Source organism: Phascolarctos cinereus, unplaced genomic scaffold, assembly GCF_003287225.1.
Source record: "Phascolarctos cinereus isolate Bilbo 61053 unplaced genomic scaffold, phaCin_HiC Scaffold_2;HRSCAF=192, whole genome shotgun sequence".
NCBI classification, from domain to species: domain Eukaryota; kingdom Metazoa; phylum Chordata; class Mammalia; order Diprotodontia; family Phascolarctidae; genus Phascolarctos; species Phascolarctos cinereus.
This window is the reverse complement of record NW_027555625.1, coordinates 230,402,316-230,424,719: the sequence shown is the minus strand read 5'-3', so window position 1 is coordinate 230,424,719 and position 22,404 is coordinate 230,402,316.

Below are 22,404 nucleotides of genomic sequence, written 5' to 3'. Positions count from 1 at the left end.
TAGAGCACTGGCCCAGGAGTCAGGAGGATCTGAGTTCAAATTCAGCCTCAATAACACTTACCATCTGTGTGACACTTTTCCAAAAAGGAAAAAAGAACACAGAATGCTAGAGCTGAGAGTGATCTCAGAGATGACCAAGTTGATACCATTTTGTAGGTGAAGAAATGACAACCAGAAAGGCTTAAAGTGACTGGCCCAAGATCATGGGGCCAGTTAGGATCCCAATGGGGACTAGAACCCAGGACCCCTGATTTCCACACCCAGAGGCATGCTGGAACCGGCTCCTACCTGCTCCAGAGAGGGTTGATAGTTGCATTTTCAGTGTGATCATTAATTTTTATTATTTATACTTTGGAAATCAGCAAATGCCACAGATCAAGCTTGATTTATTGTTTTGTTGATTGTCTAGACTTAAGAAAGTGATGGAGAAAATGTTACTAATGCAGATTAATCTTAAAAGTATGTGATGGGTACGTTTTTCCCCCCTAGAGAGCCAGTTGTCAGACATTTACCAGCACATCACTACCCATAGCTATACTATCCCCATTATGTTTATATGAGCCTGTCAGGTGTCAAGATCCTTAGATTTAGTAAAGCTATAGCCTCTAAGGGCTTTCTGAGTAGAGAGAGGAGGGGAGGAATGTAGGGAATGGCCTGCGGTGGTGGGGAAGGGGAGCTCCCACCTGTTGGGAAGGTTTGGCCTCCTGTCCTAACTCCAGCCTCTCAGCACTGTTTCCTTCACTCCCCACCTCTGAATCACCTTCACCGCTTTTCCCTTCCTGTGGGCTCTGGCAGTGACCACCTGGGCGTGGAGAGCCACAGATGTGTGCTTAGTGTAATCAGTACTTTTATGTCCCTGGCTTCCATGCGCTTGGCCCTGGCGTGACTGCCTGGGGCGAAGCCCCTCTTGGGACAGAAGGCATTTTTGGGAAAGGGGGCTCTGGCATTTCTCAAACAAGCCCAAGCCTGGAGAAACACTTACCTCATTGTGTCTAGGCTTTTAGCACCTGGCGCTGACATGGAGCATACGGGGAGAGTCTGCCGCCAGAGTTAGCTCTTCCAGCAGGCCCCTCACAGCCAGACTGTGAGCTCAGTCAGGTTTTTATGGAATTTAGAAAAAAAGCAAGATAATCCTCCCCCAATTCCTCAAGTACTTCACTAGTCTTAGAAATAGGCAGCATTAGTCGGAGGCTTCCCCTGATACATGGGAGGAAATTAATAGATGGTTATTGATTAAATTGATTGATATGCAACTGGCAGAGGCCTTAGGGATCAACCGACTCAACACCTTTTATTTTACAGATCACGGCAACTGAGACCCAGGTATCAGTCTACATGGTATAGTTTTGGGGGACAATGGGATACAGCAAAGTTTTCTCACTGATGCCTAGAATTTACAGAATTGGTGTCACCAAATTTCAGAGTCAAAAAGACCTGAGGGGGCATTTAGTCCAACTTGTGCCTGGACAGGAACCCCTTAGACAGCAACCCTGACGAATCCAGTGTCTGCTTGCAGATTTTTAAGGGAGGGAAAACTCACCATCGATCTGCTACCAGGCATTTGTTAGGGATCTATTATGAACCAGGCACCTGCTAGGCCCCGGGGATACAGAAACAAAAAGTGAAACCATCTCTGCCCTCCAGGAGTTTACATTCTCTCCAGGGTGGGAGGAGGAATACAACATGTTCCCAAATGAGTCAACAGAGGCTATATACAAAATAAGTGTGTAGTTACTTGCTGAAAAACCTTTCGTGATCATCTCTAATTTCAGTGCTTTTGCTGAGACCATCTCCAATTTATCATGTATATATCTTGTCTGAACATAGCTGTTTGCATGTTGTTTCCCCATTAGATTGTGAGTTCCTTGAGGGCCGGCACTATCTTTGCCTTTCTTTGTATCCCCAGCACTTGGCACAATGGCTGGTATATAATTGGTGCTTAGTAAATGCTTATTGACTTGACTTGAATCAGGAAAGGCTTTTTGAATGGTGAGCACTCAGCATGTTGCCTGACACACAGTAGTCACTTGCTGACTTGACTTGTATCAATGAATGCCGACCCTTGCAGGGGGATTGGGGTTCTAGGACTCCTGAAGTAGCTTATGCTTCTTTTAGATAGCTCTATATTGTAGGGAAGTTTTTCCTTAAATCAAGACAAAACTTATTTCCATGTTAGTTCTACTCATTTCTCTTAGACTTACCATTTGGGGCCAAGTAGAACAGTTTTATTTTCTCTTTCATGTGATAACCCTTTAGAAACATGAAAACAACAATTATGTTTGAGGTAGCTAGTGGTGCAATGGATAGAGCACTGGGCCAGGAGTCAGGAAGAACAGAGTTCAAATCTGGCCTTAGACACGAGCTGTGTGACCTTGGCCAAGTCATTTCACCTGTCTGCCTCAGCTTCCTCAACTATACAATGAAGATCATAATAGCACCTACCTCTTGGGGTTGCTGTGAGGATCATATGAGGCGATATTTGTAAAAGCAGTTAGCATAGTGCCTGGCACATAGTAGGTGCTATATAATAAATACTTATTCCCTTTCTTTCCTTCCCCCATTATTTCCCCCAAGTATTTCTCTAATACTTACTGACTGTGTGACCTTGGAAAGTCACTTAATATCTCTAAGCCTGAATTCTGTCATCTGAAAAATGAGGGGATTGGACTAGATGGTTTCTGGAGTTCTTTCTACCTCTGTGTGACCCCCAAATCATAAACTGGCTTCTTTTCTTCCCAGTCCCCACTCCTTTAGCTTCTACTCTCATATTTTAATATATTCAACTGTGTCCTTTTAGCACCTGCACTCCCATAACCTACATCTTCCAGCTCAGCCACCCACAGGAATTTTAGATCTCAGTGTCACCTATAAATGTGTTACCTCCATGATTCACAAATTGAACATTGAACTGAAATTCACAAAAATGAAAATTCCTGCCTAATCATTACATCCTGTCATATAATCATCCCTTTACTTCCCTATTCTTCATCTTCATCATGGCCTCTGTCCCCCTCTTCTCCCTCACCAGCCCTGCTCTGGCCTTGCTTTTCTTCCTTCACTGTCTTGAACATACGGTTGATCCGTTTATCTAGATATGATTCTCTCCCTCTTGTATCTCTTGCCTTCATCCTACCCATCATTCATGCCTACTTAAACACCAACCCTGCCATCTAACATCGTGTTCTAATTTGTGCGCTGTCGAATGCTGCTAGAGAAAGCCATGTAATTGTGCTGACTTGGTTTGCTACAAATTTATGTCATCTAATCTTAACTGGATCCTAGCTACTCCATGCTGAACCTTTGACTATTATTCAATCAGTAAATCAATAACCATTTAAAAATGTCTGCCGGGGATACTAAGATGAAAATGAAATAGTCTCTGCTCTCAAGGAGTTAACATGCTTAACATGATTAACTTTGAACATGATTGACTTTTTAATCGTATTCCTCAAAATGATTATTCCAAAACTTATCTACTTCAAGTTTCTTATAGCACTCACTCTCCTTGCCCCCTTCTCAATAGAGGACTTTGCCTACAACTTTCCTGATAAAACTCACAATGAGTTCTCTCTTGTCTCCTACTCCATGTCTTAAAACCCCTCTACATCATGTAATAAGTCAATGGTCAATGAAAGCCCAACCCCTATGAGCTGGTGGGGTGTGCTTGGACTGATATAATACTCCACATGGGCTTTGGAGCATACTCAGGTATTCATTCTATGACTATTTCTTTTGCATACTGAGTGGTGAAGAAAAGGACACTGAAGTTGGTTGCTAAGCCAAAAGCAGCATTCATTCAAAAGACTCCCGGGGTGGGGAGATTGGGCAGGGGGTGGGGGTGGAGGTGGTGGGAGAATGTGGATCTTTCTTACCTGGTTGTTTGAGGGAGTAGGCACGGGCTTCTATAAGCCACAGGGTGAGGAGATTAGGCACTGGTATTAACTCTTCCTTTCCCCACCTGGAGGCTTACAAAAGTTCTTGCCTCCTTACTCAAATGCAGCCAGGCAAGAAAGAGAGCTTGTGTTGTTGAGAAGTTTTGTATCCGTGCTCAGTTCCAGCACAAAAACTAGCCAAAAAAGTGAACTGGAAACAGGCAGACAGCAACTGTGCTAAGACGGAAGTAGAGAATAGGGGCTTCTGTTAACCATGTTCTGAATCAATTTCAGCAAACATTCACGTGCTCACAGAACTGAGCTCTCATTGCCTACTTAGTTTGCTTATTATACCAATTTCCTGTTCTCTCCCTTCCTCTGGCCTCTAAAGAAAAGGTGCCTCTTGTCCTTACCAACACTAACCTTTCTAATTGTGACCTTAATCCAATTCCCCCCCCCTCTCTTCTGGGACCCTTCTTCCTTTCCCCTCCTTGCAGTATCTCCAATCTCTCCTCACTGGCTGCTTCCCTACTGCCTACAGACATGCCCAGGTCTCCTCACCCTTAAAAAAATTTCACTTGACCCTCACATACCTTGAAGGTATTATCTTATATCTTGTACCTTTCACATCAAAACTCCTACAAAGAATTCCCCATTCTTATTCCTCCCTTTTCCTCACCTCCCACTCATTTCTTAACCTCTTACAAGCTGGTTTCCAACACTTCTGTTTTGCTATAGCAGCTCCAGCCAAGGTTGCCAATGAGCTCTTAATTATTAAATCCAGTGACCTTTTCTCAGTCCTCATTCTATTCTTTCTTTCTACAACTTTTGACACCATAGATGTCTCTTCCTATTTGTTCATCTCTCTTCCTTTGGTTTACACAAGACCACTTATTTACTCTCTTTTTGACTTTTCTCTAGTAGAAGCTTCTTCTCAGTTTCTGTTGTGGGATCACCATCCATTTCCCTCCTAGCAAATATAGGTGCTCCCCAGCATTTGTCCTGGGTTCTTTACTTTCCTCCTTTTTTTTTTGTTTGACAAAAATGATATTTAACATTTTTATAGAAGCTTAAAGTTTTTGAAGAGGTTTCACATGTTACTTAATTTGTATTTTTTTTAAAATATAAATTTATTTATTTTTAGTTTTCGACATTCACTTCCACAAGTTTTTGAGTTCCAAATTTTCCCCATCTCACCTCCCCCACCCCAAGATGCCATGCATTCTGAATATCCCTTCCCCTAGTCTGTCCTCTCTTCCCTCTCCCCCCTTCTCTTATCCCCTTCCCCTTCTATTTTACTGTAGGGCAGGATAGACTTCTGTACCCCATTTCTTGTATTTCTTTTTTCCCAGTAGCATGTGAAAACATTTTTAAAAACACATATGTTTTTAAAACTTTAGGTTTCAAATTTTCTCTCCTCCCTCCCCACCCACTCATTGAAAAGGCAAGCAACTCAATATAGGTTGTACATGTGCAGTTATGCAAAACACTTCCATAGTAGACATGTTGTGAAAAACTAACTCTATTTCCCTTAATCCTATCCTGCCCTCCCATTTATTCTACTCTTTCTTTTGACCCTGTCCCTCCTCAGAAGTATTTACTTCTGATTACCCTCTTTCCCAATCTGCCCTCTCTATCATCCCCCTGCTCCTTCCCCTTCTCCTATTTCCTGTAGGGTAAGACAGATTTCCATACCAATTGAATGTGTATGTTATTCCCTCCTTAAGCCAAATCCTATGAGAATAAGATTCACTCATTCCCTCTCACCTTCCCTGTTTCCCCCACTGTGAGAGACTTTTCTTTTCTGTTTTTTTTTTGAGATAATTTACCCCATTCTACCTCTCCCTTTCTTCTTCTCCAGTATCATCCTCTCTCATCCCTTAATTTTATTCTCCAGATATGACCCCTTGATCTTCAACTCACCCTGTGCCTTCTATCTATCTATATATACATACATATAATTTTTTTCCTTCAACTACCCTAATACTGACAAAGTTCTCATGAGTTTTAAATATTATCTTTCCATGCCAGAATGTAAACAGTTCAATCTTAATAAGTCTCTTATGATTTCTCTTTCCTGTTTACCTCTTCATGTTCCACTTGAGTCCTGTATTTGAAAGTCAAATTTTCTATTCAGCTCTGGTCTTTTCATCAGGAATGCTTGAAAGTCCTCTATTTCACTGAATGACCATTTTTCCCCTGAAGGATTATACTCAGTTTTGCTGGGTAGGTGATTCTTGGTTGTAATCCTATCTCCTTTGCCCTCAGAATATTATATTCTATGCCCTGTGGTCCTTTAGTGTAGAAGCTGCTAAATCTTGTGTTATCCTGATTGTGTTTCCACGGTACTTGAATTGTTTCCTTCTGGCAGCTTGTAATATTTTCTCCTTGACCTGGGAACTCTGGAATTTGGCTATAATATTCCTAGGAGTTTTCCTTTGGGGATCTCTTTCAGGAGGAGATCTGTGGATTCTTTCAATTTCTATTTTGCCCTCTGGTTCTAATATATCAGGGCAGTTTTCCTTGATAATTTCTTGAAAGATGATGTCTAGGCTCTTTTTTGATCATGGCTTTCAGATAGTCCAACTATCTTTTTTAAATTTTTAAATTTTTCCAATAATTTTTAAATTCTGTCTCCTGGATCTATTTTCCAGGTCAGTTGTTTTTCCAATGAGATATTCACATTGTTTTCTAATTTTTCATTCTTTTGGATTTGTTTTACAGTTCTTGATTTCTCATAAAGTCACTAGCTTCCAATTGCTCTACTGTAATTTTTAAGGAAGTATTTTCTTCAGTAATCTTTTGGACTTCCTTTTCCATTTGGCCAATTTTTCTTTTTAGGGCATTTTTCTCCTCATTGGCTTTTTGGACCTCTTTTGCCATTTGGGTTAGGCTATTTTTTAAGGTGTTATTTTTTCAGCATTTTTTTGGGTCTCCTTTAGCAAGCTGTTGACTTGTTTTTCATGATTTTATTGCATCACTCTCATTTCTCTTCCCAGTTTTTCCTCTACTTCCCTTACTTGCTTCTCAAAATCCCTTTTGAGCTCTTCCAAGGCCTGGGACTGATTCATATTTTTCTTGGAGGCTTTGGATGTAGGAGCTTTGACTTTGTTGTCTTCTTCTGGTTGTATATTTTGATCTTCTTTTTCAATAAAGGAAGATAATATAGTCTGACTCTTTTTGTGCTGCTTGCTTATGATCCTGGCCAATTAGTTGAGTTTTAAACTCTTTGTTAAGGTAAGAGTCTGCTTCCAATGTGGAGAGTGTACTGTCCCAAGCTTCAGGGGTTTGTATAGCTGTTTTCAGAGATACTTGTAGGGACTTGTAAATTTTCAGTTCTTGCAAGGTGGTATGATAAGGGGTGAGGTGTTTACTCCTTTCCTGGCCTGTAACCACAAGTACTCCTTTCTGTCCTGTACCTGTGAGGAGGGATTTCTCTCCACAGCCAGTACAAGCTCCACCACGCCAGCACTCCTCCTCACCCCAGCACCACCGCCCAGAACTGTGACCCAGATCCACACACGGGCAAAGCAAGAGATTCCTGCCTGAGCACTGGCAAAGAGATCCCTGCAATCCCTCTCTGATCAGCCACTGGATTCGTGGGCCGGAAGCTCGGGAAGCAGCTGCCCCTCCCAGGGCCTTGCTCTTGGGGAATGGAACTGAAATCCCGCCTTCCTCTCTGAGCACCACAGAAACAGACTTTTCCCACTGATCTTCTAAATTGTCTTTGGCATTGGTGGATTGAGGAGTCTGGAAACCTCCACAGCTGCTGGTGATTCAGTCCTCTGAGGCCTGTTCCAGGTTTGCTGCGGCCTGCGTGACCACGCCGCTGCGCTGTGCTCCCAGCCCGACGCGATACACCTTTCTGCTCACTCATCCAGGTTGTCTTGGGCTGGAAATTTGTTTCACTCTGTCTTTTTGTGGGTTCTGCTGCTTCAGGATTTGTTTAGAGCCATTTTTTATGAGTATTTGGAGGGGTTTGGGGGAGAGCTCAAGCAAGGCACTGCTTTCACCCTGCTGTCTTGGCTCTGCCCCACCCTTTATTCTCCTCTTTTGATGACTTTATCAATAGCTGTGGATTAAATGATTCTCTCTAGTCAACTCAAGAAGTCAAATCAACAAATATTAAGTACCTACTGTATGTCAGGCAGGGGCAGCTAGGTGATCCAGTGGATAGAATGCTAGGCCTGAAGTCAGGAAGACTCATCTTCCTGAGTTCAAATTTGACCTTAGATACTTATTAGCTGTGTGACCCCATGCAAGTCATTTAACCTTTTTTGCCTCAATTTTCTTATCTGTAAAATGAGTTGGAGAAGGAAATGGCAAACCATTCCAGTATCTTTGCCAAGAAAACCCCAAATGGGGTCATGGAGAGTCAGACATGATTGAAAATGACTGAACAACAGCAATAAAACAATGAAATACGCTAGGCACCGTGCTAAGTACCAGAGATACAAGGGAAGGCAAAAATCGTTCCTGTCCTAAAGGAGCTCATAGTCTGATGGAGGATAAAAGCTGTGAACAATTATATATAAACAAGATATATACTGAATAAATTGGAGATACTTTGAATAAATTCGATGTAAGCCCAGAGGGAAGGCACTGCAATTAAGGAGGATCATGACAGGGTTTTAAAATATTTATTTATTTATTTATTTATTTTTGCAGAAGGTGGGACTTATCTAAGACTTGAAGGAAGCCAGAGAAGCCAGGAGGTGGAGATGGGATCTGAGAGTTCCATGCATAGAGAAGAGGTAGCAAAAATACTTGGAATGAGGAGATGGAGTATCTTGTTAGAGGAACGGCAAGGAAGCCAGTATTACTGCATCCAAGAGTGTGTGGAGGGAAGGGAGGTCTAAGAAGTCTGGAAAGGTAGGAAGAGGCCAGATTATGAAGGGTTTTAATAACCAAACAGAAGCTTTTATATTTGATGCTGGAGGTAATAGGGAGCCATTGACATTTACTGACTAGAGGGTGACGTGGTCAGACTTCCTCTTCAGGAAGATCCCTTTGACAATTGGAGTGGGGATGGCTCATGGAGCAATATAGGATCATAGACTCTTGTAGGACCACAGATATAGAAAGGAGGAGAACTTTGAGGTTATCTAATACCACCTTTTCATTTTACATTTGGGAAAAATGAGGCCTAGAGAGGTAAAATAACTTGTCCAAGATAACACAGGTAGAAAGTGGCAGTGACATGATTTAAACCAAGTTCCTCTAACTCCAAACCTTCTTGACTCTTTGTTATACTGTACTATTTATACCTAATCTCTCTCTTTAATTCCAGTTCACCATTATTAATTTATTCCTTAGTATGAATGTGAGGAATATATGTGTATATAAACATGCACATACATATATATACATGTACATATACATATGTATACACATATGTACATATATACACATGTATATACATATGTACATATATACACATTCTTTCAGAGCAGGAATGGACCTGAGAGATTAATTAACTTGACCCAGATCACACAGCTAGGAAGTGGTGCAGATAGGAATTGAAGCCAGGTCCTTTAAGGTCCAAATCCAACACTCTTTCCATATTACCTCCTAGATCCTTCACTGGGAATTGCTTTTAATTGGGAGAGGTAGGAGACAGTTGAACATTGGAGCAGGAAGGGAGGGGTACCATCAAGGAAGGGAACAGAGACCAGGCATGTGAAAGGCAATCATTTGCCAATTTTTGTGTTTTTCAATAGTATTCTTCCTGTGTGGAGGAATGTGGAACATATAGAGAAATAGAAATAGGAAATTCCCTCTGATGGACAGCTGAGCAGTAGCCCAGGAAAACTGCAAGCATATCCCCATAAAAGATAATGAACATTTCCGAGGTTAGCCCAAGGGTAAGGGTGAGGCAATGATAATGGATTTTCATGGAAGGGGGTTTAACAATTTCCAAGGCAACTGCTTGGCACATGGCACTTGGCTGTGTGGGAGAAGAAAGAGAACAAATTACCTCTTGGGTCATTCTGAACAACTTCAGCCCCATTTAATAAACCAATATGGAACTAGGCACTGTAAACTATATTTCAATGGGCCTGGAAATCATTTGTTTGGAATGGTCTGGAATTACTACCAACATGAGGTGATTATATGCTATTTGGCACAGCTAATACATGTATTTAAATATGAAAGATAGGCTGGGTCTGTGAATCTGAGCATCCTGGGCTCTGTTCCCTTATTTCACAGAATCTCAGAATGCCAGAGCTGAAAGGGACCTTGGAACAAAGAAGTTAGAATGTCAGAGCTGGAAAAGACTTTAGCACGTAGCACAAAGAATGTCAGAGCCAGAAGCGTCCCTACAATTGAAATCCAGCAGATTTTAATAGAACTATAAGAGACTTTAGAGATAATTCACTTCAACTCGGTCATTTTACAGATGGGGAAACTGAGGCTCTGAGAGGGGAGATGACTTGAGTTGGTCATAGTGAGTTAGGAGCAGAGCTGGAATGCAAACTCAGAACACTCCCTTCTGTGGCAGTATTCATAGAGGCTGTATATACTAGGACTTGAAGGATGGATGGGATTTCAACAGACAGTGATTGGAGGAAGAGGAGTGTGAACAAGGTCAGGGAAGTAGGAAACTGGGATGTGTTTGAGGAATGGTGAGTTGTTTGGCTGGACAGGAGGCATGTGAGGCAAGGCAAGTAGGGGTCATTGGAATCAGAGTTGGAAGGAGCCTTAGAATGTTAGATCTGGAAATGTTTTTTATTTTTATTTTTTATATGTTCAGTCCACTCATTTTGGGAAGCTGGGTGATAACTAGAGGCAACTAGGTAGCGCCACAGTGCACAGAGCACTGGCCTTGGAATCAGGAAGACTCATATTCCTAAGTTCAAATCTGGCCTCAGACACTTATTAGCTGTGTGACTCTGGGCAAGTTATGTACCCCTGCTTGCCTCAGTTTCCTCATCTTTAAAATGAGCTGGAGAAGGAAATGATCAATCACTCCACTATCTTTTCCAAGAAAATCCCAAATGGGGTCATGAAGAGTTATACAAGAATGAAAAGACTGAACAACAACAAAGTCATCGAGGTAGTGAACAGCAGAACTGTGATCCAAACCCCCCAAAACCCAGATCTTCTGACTCTAATTCATTCTCTTTGCACCACCCTACATTGCCTCTCCTAGGCTGGAGTCGGATTAAGAATCCCAGAATCCCAGAATGTGAGATCTGGAAAGGATCTCAGCTGCCATCTTGTCTAGATGGCCTACACTATAACATATTAGACAAATGGTGTGGGGTAGTAGAAAAGACTTTAAGGGCTTTGGAGCCAGAGAACCTGGCTTCACACTCCACCTGGGATGCTTACGATGTGTGTCACCTTGAGCAAATGACTTAAACTCTCTGGGCCTCAATTTCCTTATCTGTAAAATGAGGTGGGCAGCTAGGTGGTGCAGTGGATAAAGTGCCAGGCCTGAACTCAGAAAGACTCATCTCCCTGAGTTCAAATCTGGCCTTAGACATTTGTTAGCTGTTCAACCCTGGGCAAGACTCTGTTTACCTCAGTTTCCTTATCTGTAAAATGATCTGGTTGTACTCAATGGCTTCTGAGGCCCCTTCCATCTCTAGTTTCATGATTCCATAATCCTATGATCAGAATCTCAGAATTTGAGATTTGGTTGGGACCTCATTGGTGTCAAACTCAGACAGAAATGTGGACCACTAAACCATACATAAATACATGCTAAACCATCCCTGTAGGCTGCATACTAACTTAGAAAGTCACACATGTTTTTATTTATGTATCCATCCATCCATTCATTCATTAATACATCAACACATTAAAATCAGATAGGAACAACATTTTAATCTGGTCTGGGCCATACTCAGGAGTGGCTTGGGCCCCATGTCTGACACCTCTGTTCTGGTCTAATCCATACATAAAAGGGATCCCTACTATAGCATCCTGGAGAAGTGGTCACTCAGCCTCTGCACTCCATCAAGAGCTTTCACCATCATGGTTGCTCTCCTCTGGACAGTGTCCAGAGCATTCTTGGACTGTGGTGCCTAGAACTGAACATACATAATTCTCCAGATGTTGGTCTGACCAGGGAAGAGTCCAGAGGCACTATCACCTCCTTATTCTTGGAAGTTATGCCTTTAAAAAAAATGCATCCTTAGATCACATTAGATTCTTTGGCTGTCCTGCCGCACTACTGACCCATACTGAGCTTGCAGTCCACTTAAACCTCCAGATCTTTTCTAGGAAACTGATGTCCTGCCATGCCTCTTCCATCCTGTATTTAAAGAGCCTTGGATGCCAGGTCCAAAAGTTTACAGCTTGCATTCATATGTAAAGTGTAAACAAGCTTTTATTAAGCACCTACTTTGTGCCAGGCACTGTGCTAAGGACTTTTACAGATTAGGTTGTTGACTGTTTGGTTAGCAGACTCCTCTTTGGTCAGGACTTTCAGGATCTGACCACAGAAGCCACTGGAAATGATTACACTCTTGAGGGCTGGGGATGATCAGGCAAAGCTCAGGTCCATTCAGGGTAGGGTCTGTAGGATTGACTTTCTGTCGCCTGATTCTGCTGCGAATCCTATGGGGACTCCATCTATGGGTGGGACACTATTGCCAGGCAGTCTCTGCAGAGCTCTGACTCATAACTCCAGACAGAAGGTTTCAAAAGCTTCGCCTTTACTCTCTTAGTAATACCTCCCAACACACACTGATAGAAACACTCCCTCACCCCCAGATACCGGCTGTCTGTGTGTGCTAATGTATGCCAGCTACTCACAAATTTTCTCCTTCTTCTCCCTTCCTGCTCTTTCCACCCTCCCCACTCCCAACCCCCAAGTTCTCTTTCTCATACACTCCTCACAAAACACATCCTTACAGATACTCACCCACACTCAACACTGACAAACAGGCCCCAGTATACACCCAACCCATCCTTACACATTCACATAGATTAGAATAATAATCTTTGCCCTCTCTGCTTTATAAGATTGTTGTAAGGAGCCAGTTTTGTAAACCTTCAATGCTTGGAGAAAAGGGAGCTGTTGTTATGGTAATACTCACCTGCTACAGGCACCCAAATAAACAAACACACTCCTACACACACACACACACACACACACAAAGACACCCTCTACACACCCTTACATACACACGCAAATAGGCTCTCCCCTGACCTAGATAAATAGAACAACTTGCCAGTCTTCACATAGAAACACAAATGTACCCCCCTTACACCTCCATAAACATATACACAAAACTGTATGTTTAATCACACATATATATGCTCCCCCCCTTTGTACACTTATCTCCATCCCCCTCTCCCTTTCTGGCCACACAGAGATGCGTGCAAAGCCATGCTCCACAAGTACTCATATCTGGATATACACAAGCCCCTCCCTCTCTCACCCACTCACAGGGACCCACCAGTCTGAGTCTTGAAAACCATTGATAGATTCCTATGGCCTGGGGGCAGCTGTTTGAGACCCTTGAGGGAGGCCAAGGTAGACAGAAAAAGCCATGGAGATGAGAAGTCAGACATGGGGGACTCGCCTTTGGAAAGAAGGCCCTTGAGTCTCTTTTGAAAGGGGGTAGTTCCAATTGGGGAGTTTCCAAAGAAATAGCCCTGACCTTTACTGAGTTTGTGTGTGTGTATGTGTGTGTGTGTGTGTGTGTGTGTGTGGGTGTGATGGGATATGGAGTGGGAATGTGGGGTGACATCCATAGCTTCAGGCTTCATGGTATCAAATGGACTGAATACTGGACTTGGAGTGACAAAAGTTCAGATATCCCACTCAGATACTTACTAGCTGTAAGTATGTAAGGCACTTAACCTCTCTGTGACTCAGTTTCCTCATCTATAAATGAGGAGCTTGGACTTAATGACCTCTAAATTCCCTTCCAGCTCAAAATGATTGTTCTAGATGAGAAGGAATGGAAATTTCTGAGAACCAAATGGAAATAGAGAATTCTGGTGCATTTGGGTCAAGGTCTAGGTACTGCTTTGAACATATTAAAGGAAAGGTATAGGCATGTTTGGCTTATGACAAGGCTTGGTCATGTACATGGGGGGAATTATCTAACCTTGGTGGGATGGAGCAAGACAGCTGAATCAAATACAGTGGTTCTTGGGTCTCTAACTCACTAAGAAGTGAAGGGGGCAGCCTCTTTCCCTTACACCTTTAGTGAAAAAAACCTGCTAAACCGTTTTTAAAACTAATGATTTCAGAATGTTCACAAGGAATTCTGTCTGGCTTCTTTAAGCAATCAGGTGGTAAAAAGAGAAGTTCATTCCCACAGAGGAGAAAAACACAGAATGCATAGATTAGGGACAATTATGTAGACTAGATACATGTACTAGGAGAAAAGTGAGTTTGAGAATGGAGGTCTGATGTGCCAGACCTATAAGAGAGAAGGCTACTGGTCAAGGGAAACCAAAGATTGCCTTAGAAACTTTGCTCTAAAATTATGTGTGGAATAAATAATTAACAGCAGTGTGGAGTAGAACTTGGGATGAAGTGTACCGTAATGTAGTGGATAGAACTATAGAATGTCAGACTTGAGAGGAACCTTAGAGCACAGAGTATTGGAGCTGGCCTTGAAGTCAGGAAGCCCTGGATTCAAAATCTGCTTTCAACACATACTAGCTGTATGGGAGGTGGTATGGTGTAATGGAAAGTATGCCATTTCTGGAGTTCCAGGACCTGGGGTCATATCCAGGCTCTGACCCTTATTTTCCTGTATGACCTTAGGTAAATAAATCACTTTATTTCCCTAGGTCTCAGTTTCTTTATCTGTAAAATGAGGTAATTGGATGAGATGGCCTCCAATGTCTTTTCTAGCTTAAAATTTTTGATCCTATTAACCTATGTGTGACCTTGGGCAAAGTCAGAATATCCATCTTGGGAAGTTCCTCATGTACATGTCCGCATTTTTTTTTTTTAAGAAAAGAGTTGGTGTAATATGAGTTAAGGGGGGAAAAAGTCCCAGAACAACCTGCAGGTGAGAGAAACATAAAAAGGCAACTATTTTAGAGAAACAAAGCTTATGACAAGTTAGCAATAACATATTCCCTTATGCTAAGACACTTTTGGTTTATTTTAACCATTGTTTCAATGGAGGCATTTGGAACCATGAAACGTAGAATAAGAGAAACATTGTTGATATTCAGTCATTCAGTCATGTAGGATTCTCCGTGACCCCCTGGACTTAGCGTGCCAGGCCTTCCTACCCTCCACCATCTCCCCAAATCCACCCAAACTCAGGTTTATTTCTTCCATGGCATTACTTATACATCACATCCTTTGCCTTTCCTTTCTCCTTTTGCCTTCAATTTTCCCCAGCATCGGGGTCTTTTCCAATGAGTCTTATCTTCTCATTATATGGCCGAAGTATTTAAGCTTCAGCTGCGGTATTTGACCTTCCAGTGAATAGCCTGAATTAATGTCTTCAAGTATTGACTGATTTGATATCCTTGCTGTCCAAGAGATTGTTTAGTTATGGCATCATAGGATTTAGAGTTAGAAAGGATTTAACAGAAGATCTAGGCCAGGCCTCTTATTTTGAAAGATGATGAAGAAGAAGAAGTCCAGAAAGTTAAGAGGTTTGACTCTAAAATCACACGTGGAGTAAGTAGCTGAGCTGGGATTTCTGGTATTACTATTTTCTGAATAGAAAGCCTGATAAACAAGTATATGTGTGTATACATGCAATAGAAATGTGTATACAAATACACACATGTATATATAAAATTCAAACAGATAGTTTAGACATCCAGAGACATTGATAGAAAGGGTCAAGAAAGAGAGTGATTACTTCTCTTGTTTTTTATGTCATAAGGTAATTATAGGATTTAGAGCCAGAAGAGATTTTAGAAATCCTGTACCCCTACCTCCTTGTCTTATAGATGAGAAAAGTGTGGCAAGAGGTTAAATAACTTGGCTAACATTGCATAGGTAGGAAGCATCATGATATAGCAGAAATAGCACTGCAGAAAAGGTTTTTGACTCTTATCGAAAATGTGACTAAATCACTGAACCTCCCAGGTCCCTCTTTTCTTCCTCTCTAAAATAAAGGGGTAGGATAGAGGACCTCTAAGGTCAATCAGACCTAAATGTCTTATGATTCTAGGCTGGGTCCTCTGACTCTAGGCCTCTTTCTACATCTCAGCCTCCTCTGCTCCATGACTGTTTCTGGGGGGCAGTTATTACCTGATTACTATAGAGAGCCACGATGTGGGGCTGGCCCTGCCTGGAAATATTCCTTTGAAATATTAGGAAGCAATCTTTGGTTTGGGGAGACTAGGCATTTTTGTATTCAGTGAACCATCAAGTATTTTGTACTTAGTAAGTGAACAGAATTCATAAGGGGTTAGGAGGCAAGATTCCTGGTTCTCTGTCTCTTAATCAGTATTAGTGGGTGATGGCAATGCTCCTGTTATTAGAGGTGGCATGACGTAGTGCTAAGTGCCTGGCCAGTTTCATTGAGATCTTGATTTTAGAGACCCACTAATTATTTTTGTGACATTGGGCAAGACCCTTCTTCTTGTTGGGTCTTAAGTTCCTCCTCTCCAAAATGAAGGGGATGGATTAAATTATCTCCAAGGTTCCTCCTGGTTTTGACATTCCAAGCTCTAACAATGCTTACACTTCATACAATAGAACATTCTTTGTTCTAAGGTCCCTTTCAGTTCTGACATTCTATGTTCCAAAGAACGTTCATAGGCCTATCATTCTACATTCTGAGTTCCCTCCTGGTTGTGACATTGTGTGTTCTAAGAATCCCTGTGGGTCTAACATTCTATGTTTTAAGGGCCCTCTCAAGCCTGACATTCTAAGGTCTCTCTGGATCTAACATTTTATATTCTACGGCCCCTCTCAGCTCTGATGTTCCACGATTATGAGTCTCTTCCCTTCTTGAATGCATCTTTCCCCCTGTTTAGTGAAGACTTGATTTTTCTCTCTATCCCGAGTTGGACTGAGAGGGTCCTAGTTTTCAACTTGAACTTATTGAAAAACTGTTTTAATATTGCTTTGTGGGAGGCTGTGGGGAGAGGGAAGGAGAAACCATACTTGTTAATAAAGATTCAAGTGTCTTTAGTCCTTAGGGCTTCAGGAAGGCTCGTCCAAGCATCCATCCCTGTGCTCAGCCATCCTTGGCCCAAGGTAGGCATGAGCAGCTTCAGCCTCCAGGGAGGCTTATCTTATTTGCTTTCAATTCTCGGCCTGGAAGACAAAAGCCTGGGAGCTCCCCTCTGCCGAGCTAAGGTGGCCCCAGCCTGCAGGTCTCCATGGAGACCGTGTAAACACATCTGTTTCTTTGAACACTGTGAGAACAATATCCTGCTCAGAATCTATAATGGGCCAGACATGAAAACATTCTCTCATGCTGGACTGTTCTAGGGGCAGAAGTCGGGCCTGGAGCACATGCCTCCCCATGGGGAGGGAGAGAAGGAGGAAGGGGAAGGCAATAGCCAGCTTCTTTTTGCCACCCAACAGTGAGTTGGGGTGGCAGGAACAAAAGGTCACGGCTCCTGAGCCCCAGCTTAGAATAATAAAAATAATAACTTACATTTCAAGAGCACTTTAAGATTTACAAATCCCCTTTATAACATCGGTCCTCTATAATAGGTAGGACAAGTATTACTATTCACACTTTACATATGCAAAAGAGATAAAGTGTCTTGCCTATTGGCACATAACTAGTGTCAGAGCTGGGATATGAATTCTATTCTCTTTGTTCTGAGTCCTGGGCTCTTACCATTGTGCTGAGATTGAAAAGGGTCCTCTGAGAATTTCACATGAAGGTATTTCAGAAGAAGCACTATGCTATGGTGGAAAGAACACTGGCTTTGGAGTCAGGGAGCCTGGGATAGACACCCAGCTCTGCTACTTATCAACTGTGGGGGTCTTGAGCAAGGCCTTTCCCTTCTCCCTGCCTCTGTTTCTCCATATGTAAAATGAGGGAGTTAGATTAAATCAAAGTTCTTAATCTTTTTTCAGGGGTGATGGACTCCTTTGGCAGTCTGGATAAACATTTCGATGCCTTCTCAGGATAATGTTTTTGGCTGGATAAAATAAAATACATAGAATTACAAAGGAAACTAATTACAGGCATACTTCGGAGATATTACAAGTTCAGTTCCAGATCACTGCAATAAAGCGAGTCACAAATTTATTGGTTTCCCAGTGCATATAAAAGTTATGTTCACACTGTGCTCTAGTCTATTAAGTGTGCAATAGTATTATGTCTAAAAAAATAACGTACATGCCTTAATTTTAAAAATGCTTTATTGCTAAAAAACATGTTAATCATCATCTGAGTCTTCAGTGAGTCATAATCTTTCTGCTGGTGGAGGGTGTTGTCTCAATGGTGGTGCTATTGACTGATCAAGGTGGTAAGACTGGGGCTGCTGTGGCAATTTTTTTGAAATAAGACAACAATGAAGTGTGTGGCATCTATTGAGCCTTCCTTTCACTCGAACACTTAGAGGACATAGTATGGTTATTAACTGACCTAATTTCAGTATTGTTGTGTCTCAAGGAATAGGGAGGCTGGAGGAGAGGGAGAGAGACCTAAGGGCAGATTGGTAGAGCAGTCAGAACATGCACAGCATTTATCAATTAAATTCCGTTTCTTATAAGGGCACGGTTTGGGGTGTCCCAAAACAATTAAAATGATAACGTCAGAGATCACTGATCACAGATCACCATGACAGATATAATAATAATTGGAAAGTTTGAAATATTGTGAGAATTATCAAAACGTGACACAGAGACACAATGTAAGCACGTGCTGTTGGAAAAATGGCTCCAATAGACTTAAACATACAGTATTTGCAAAGTCAAATAAAATGAGGTATGCCTGTAGGTTGAAATACAGTTATCAAAATATGTATATTTTTAAAATTCATGGACTCCAAATGAAGAACTCCTGCATTAGATGATTGCTAATATTTCTTTCTCCAGCTCTGGATCTGGAATCAGAAGGGTCTGAGTTCAAATCCAGCCTCAGACACTAGCTTTGTAACCCCCGGCAAGTCATCTAACTTCTATATCCTGTAAAATGGAGAGAATAATGGCGCTCACCTCCCAAATTTGGTGTGAAGATAAAATGAGATAATATTTATAAAATTCTGCATAAACCTTAAGGTGACATGTAAATGCTACCTTATGTTATTATTCTGACTGTAAAATCCTATGATCAAAAGTATCCACCAGAGTTACAGATTCCATCTCTCCATACTCTATTTTTTTTTTTTGGGGGGGGATTATCCCTGTACACTGCCTTTGGACTTCTTTGGAACTTCCATCAGCCACCTGAGTGGAGACACTTGCCCCCCTCCCCCCACACCCCTTTTAAATTTCTTTTTGTGTGTTGTTTTTCCTAATTAGATTATAAGCTCCTTGAGGGCAGGGACTGTCTTTGTTTTAATTTGGATTTCATCCCCAGTGCTTAGGGTAGTGCTTGGCACATGGTAAGTGCTTAATAAATGTTTACTGACTGATCAATTATGATATTAATCTTTTAGCGTTCAATTTAAGTCCATTCTTCTCTATAAAGACTCCAGCCTGAAGAGATCTCTACCCTCGTACTCCAACAGCTTTAACTGGATTATACAATTTAACTCATGATCTAATGCTTTCCTGTATTGTCCTTTGATTCTTATGCCCTGATCTTCTTTACCTCTCTAGACTGTGAGCTTCCTGAGGGCAAGATCTGTATCTTATGTTTTCCTGTATTATTCCTCACTGCACTGGAGCTCTGTTCATAAAAGGTACTCCATAAATATGTGTTGAATCACATCTATATGTCCAATAGAATGTAAATTCTTTGAGGACAGGGATTATTTTATTACAGTATTATAGAGGCAGCTAGGTGACCCAGTGGATAGAGTGGAGTCAGGAAGAACTGAATTCAAATCTGGCCTTAGACACTTATTCACTGTGTGACCCTGGGCAAGTCACTTAACCATGTTAGCCTCAGTTTCCTTATCTACAAAATGAACTGGAAAAGGAAATGTGAAGCCATTCTAGTGTTTTGCCAAGAAAACCCCAAATGGCTTCATGAGGAATTGGACATGACTGAAAAATGATTGAACAATAAATCAGTATTACATATTTAGACCCTCATAGAACATCTGATCTAACCCCCCTCATTTGACAAATAAGAGTTGGAGAAATTAAGTGACTTGCCTAAGGTCAAATAGGTAGTACCTGTCAGAGGTGGAATCTGAAGCTAGGTTCTCTGATTCCAGAGCCAGGACTCTATCACTTACCATACTGCTTCCCTTTATCCCAGTACTTAGCATGATGCCTGGTACAATGTAGGGGCTTAATTAACTGCTTACTGATTGATCAATTGATTTATGTGGACTGCTGGGATGTTGAAGGGGAGATTTCTACTTAGCTATAGGTTGGATTAGATGTCCTGAGGGAGATGTCATCTCACTCCAAAATTCTAGGGTTCTATTTGTATATGTTTGTTATGGTTGATAAAGAAGCTTTCCGATATTTTTTGCTGGAGGTCCATGAGACTTGTGTGCAGCAAGCTAACTCTGCCCTCATTTCTTGCCTGTTTCTGGAAACTTGTGGAATTTTTCATTCCCTGTGTCCATACAGAAGAGACCTTCTTGACCAATCTCCAGTGTGTTCTTATCTGCAACATGAGAAATGGGGAAGCCAAAGATACACATCTGAGTGAGATCCTCTCTCCCTCCATATCAATCCCATGACTCTCCCTTGTACCATCAAAGTGTCCCAATGTGGAGGAAATGGGACCCCAATTTCATCCTGTATAGACTAGGAAGAATGACAGAGACCTGGTGAAGTTGAGTATGACAAGTATAGGGGCAGCTTCTCCAAAGGAACAGTCAGTCTTGGAGACGGAATAAGAGATATGGTGTATCTTTAAGTGAAAGACAGGTTTCAGTGAACACCAGAAGATAGAAAGAATCAGAGAGGAAGAGTTCTAGGACTGTAGGATAATAGGTTTAGTGTTAGAAGGGCTCTTGGACCTTAGGGATCTTGGCCAACCTCCTCATTTTACAGATAAGGTAACTGGGGTCCAGAGAAGACTACTAACTTGACCAAAGTCATTGTGGTAGTAACTGGGCCAGGATTCCAACTCATATCCTCTAACCTAACTACACTGCCTCTTCACATGATCCTTGACTAAGAGTTCCTCTGAGTTCAGCCCAGTGCCAGGTGCCATGGGGGTTATGGGAGGAGAAAATAACATGACCTCTAGCTCCTTAAGTATTTTCCACCTCGACTTCCCCCTTACCTACCCCTTTGTTGGGGATGAGGAGTTCATCCTAAAACAGTAGCTGAGAAGCTTTTGGGCTTCCCAGAACTTCAGGAGTTTCTATATCATCAAGATCTTGGAGTGCACCTGCTGCCTCGCACTTCCCGCGACATGGAGGTTTAAGGGAGGTTTGGGCTCACATTTGTCCTTTGCAAATTGATGCTCAATTTGGTTTGGAATCCTTGGTGCTATTGTCACCTAGTATGGTCTCATTCATGAAGATATTCTCTTCTCTGGTGCAGATTGCAACCTGTCTATCCATGCCTGCCCATCCTATATGACTCTTCCTGGCTCTCTCATAAGTTCACCATAGAAGTTCCATCCAATGTGCTAGGGGCCTCCTTCAGTTTCTCTTGGTATTCCAAGGAAGCCAGGACAGCCCATAGGCTCTCTGCATACCCATATGTCCTATGGATCTTGTCTAGGACTCTGCAGTATACTGAGGATTGATGCAAGGAGCACAATATTATTAGAGAGAAAGAAATTTCCAAAGTTGCTTCTATCTTAGCAATCTTAGGCAAGCAGGGATTTGAATTCAGTTCATTTCCACAAACAAATTGAGCTTCCATTATGAAAATTCCACCATTCCAGCAGGGTGTAGTGGATAGATCACTAGACTTGGAATCAGGAGGACCTGGGTTCAAATCTCACTTCAGATACTTATTAGCTGTAAGACCCTGGGCAAGTCCACTTAACTGCCTCAGTATCCTCACCTGTAAAATGAAGGGGTTGGACTTGATGGCTTCTAAGGTTCCTTCTAGTTCTGATCATATCTGATTCTATGTACAAGGAATTGGAAGAGGTTCAAGGATGGATAAGACACATTCCAAACATAAAGGTGAGTCAGGGACACATACAATGTATGAGTTATGGAAAGACTGATAGACTTGGAGGCAGGACCCCAGCGTGAAGCTTGGGTGATATTTAACAGCTAAATGACCCTGAGCAAGCCACTGAACATGGAGCCTCAGTTTCCTCATTTATAAAAAAGGAGATAGTAATCCTCTAGCTTTCCTACATCTTAGGGATATTGTAAGCATCAAATAGACTCGTGTTTATGAAGGTATGTGGTCAATTGAAAAGCATGGCATAAACATGCTGGAGCCAGCTTGAACCAGGTCTGGGGCTCTGACTTTGAGAATAAGCAGTGTGGTGTAGTGGAAGGAGTGCTGAATTGGAATCTGAGACCTGGGTTTGAATCCCGTTTCTTGTCACTTATTAGCTGTGTGACCTTGGACAAG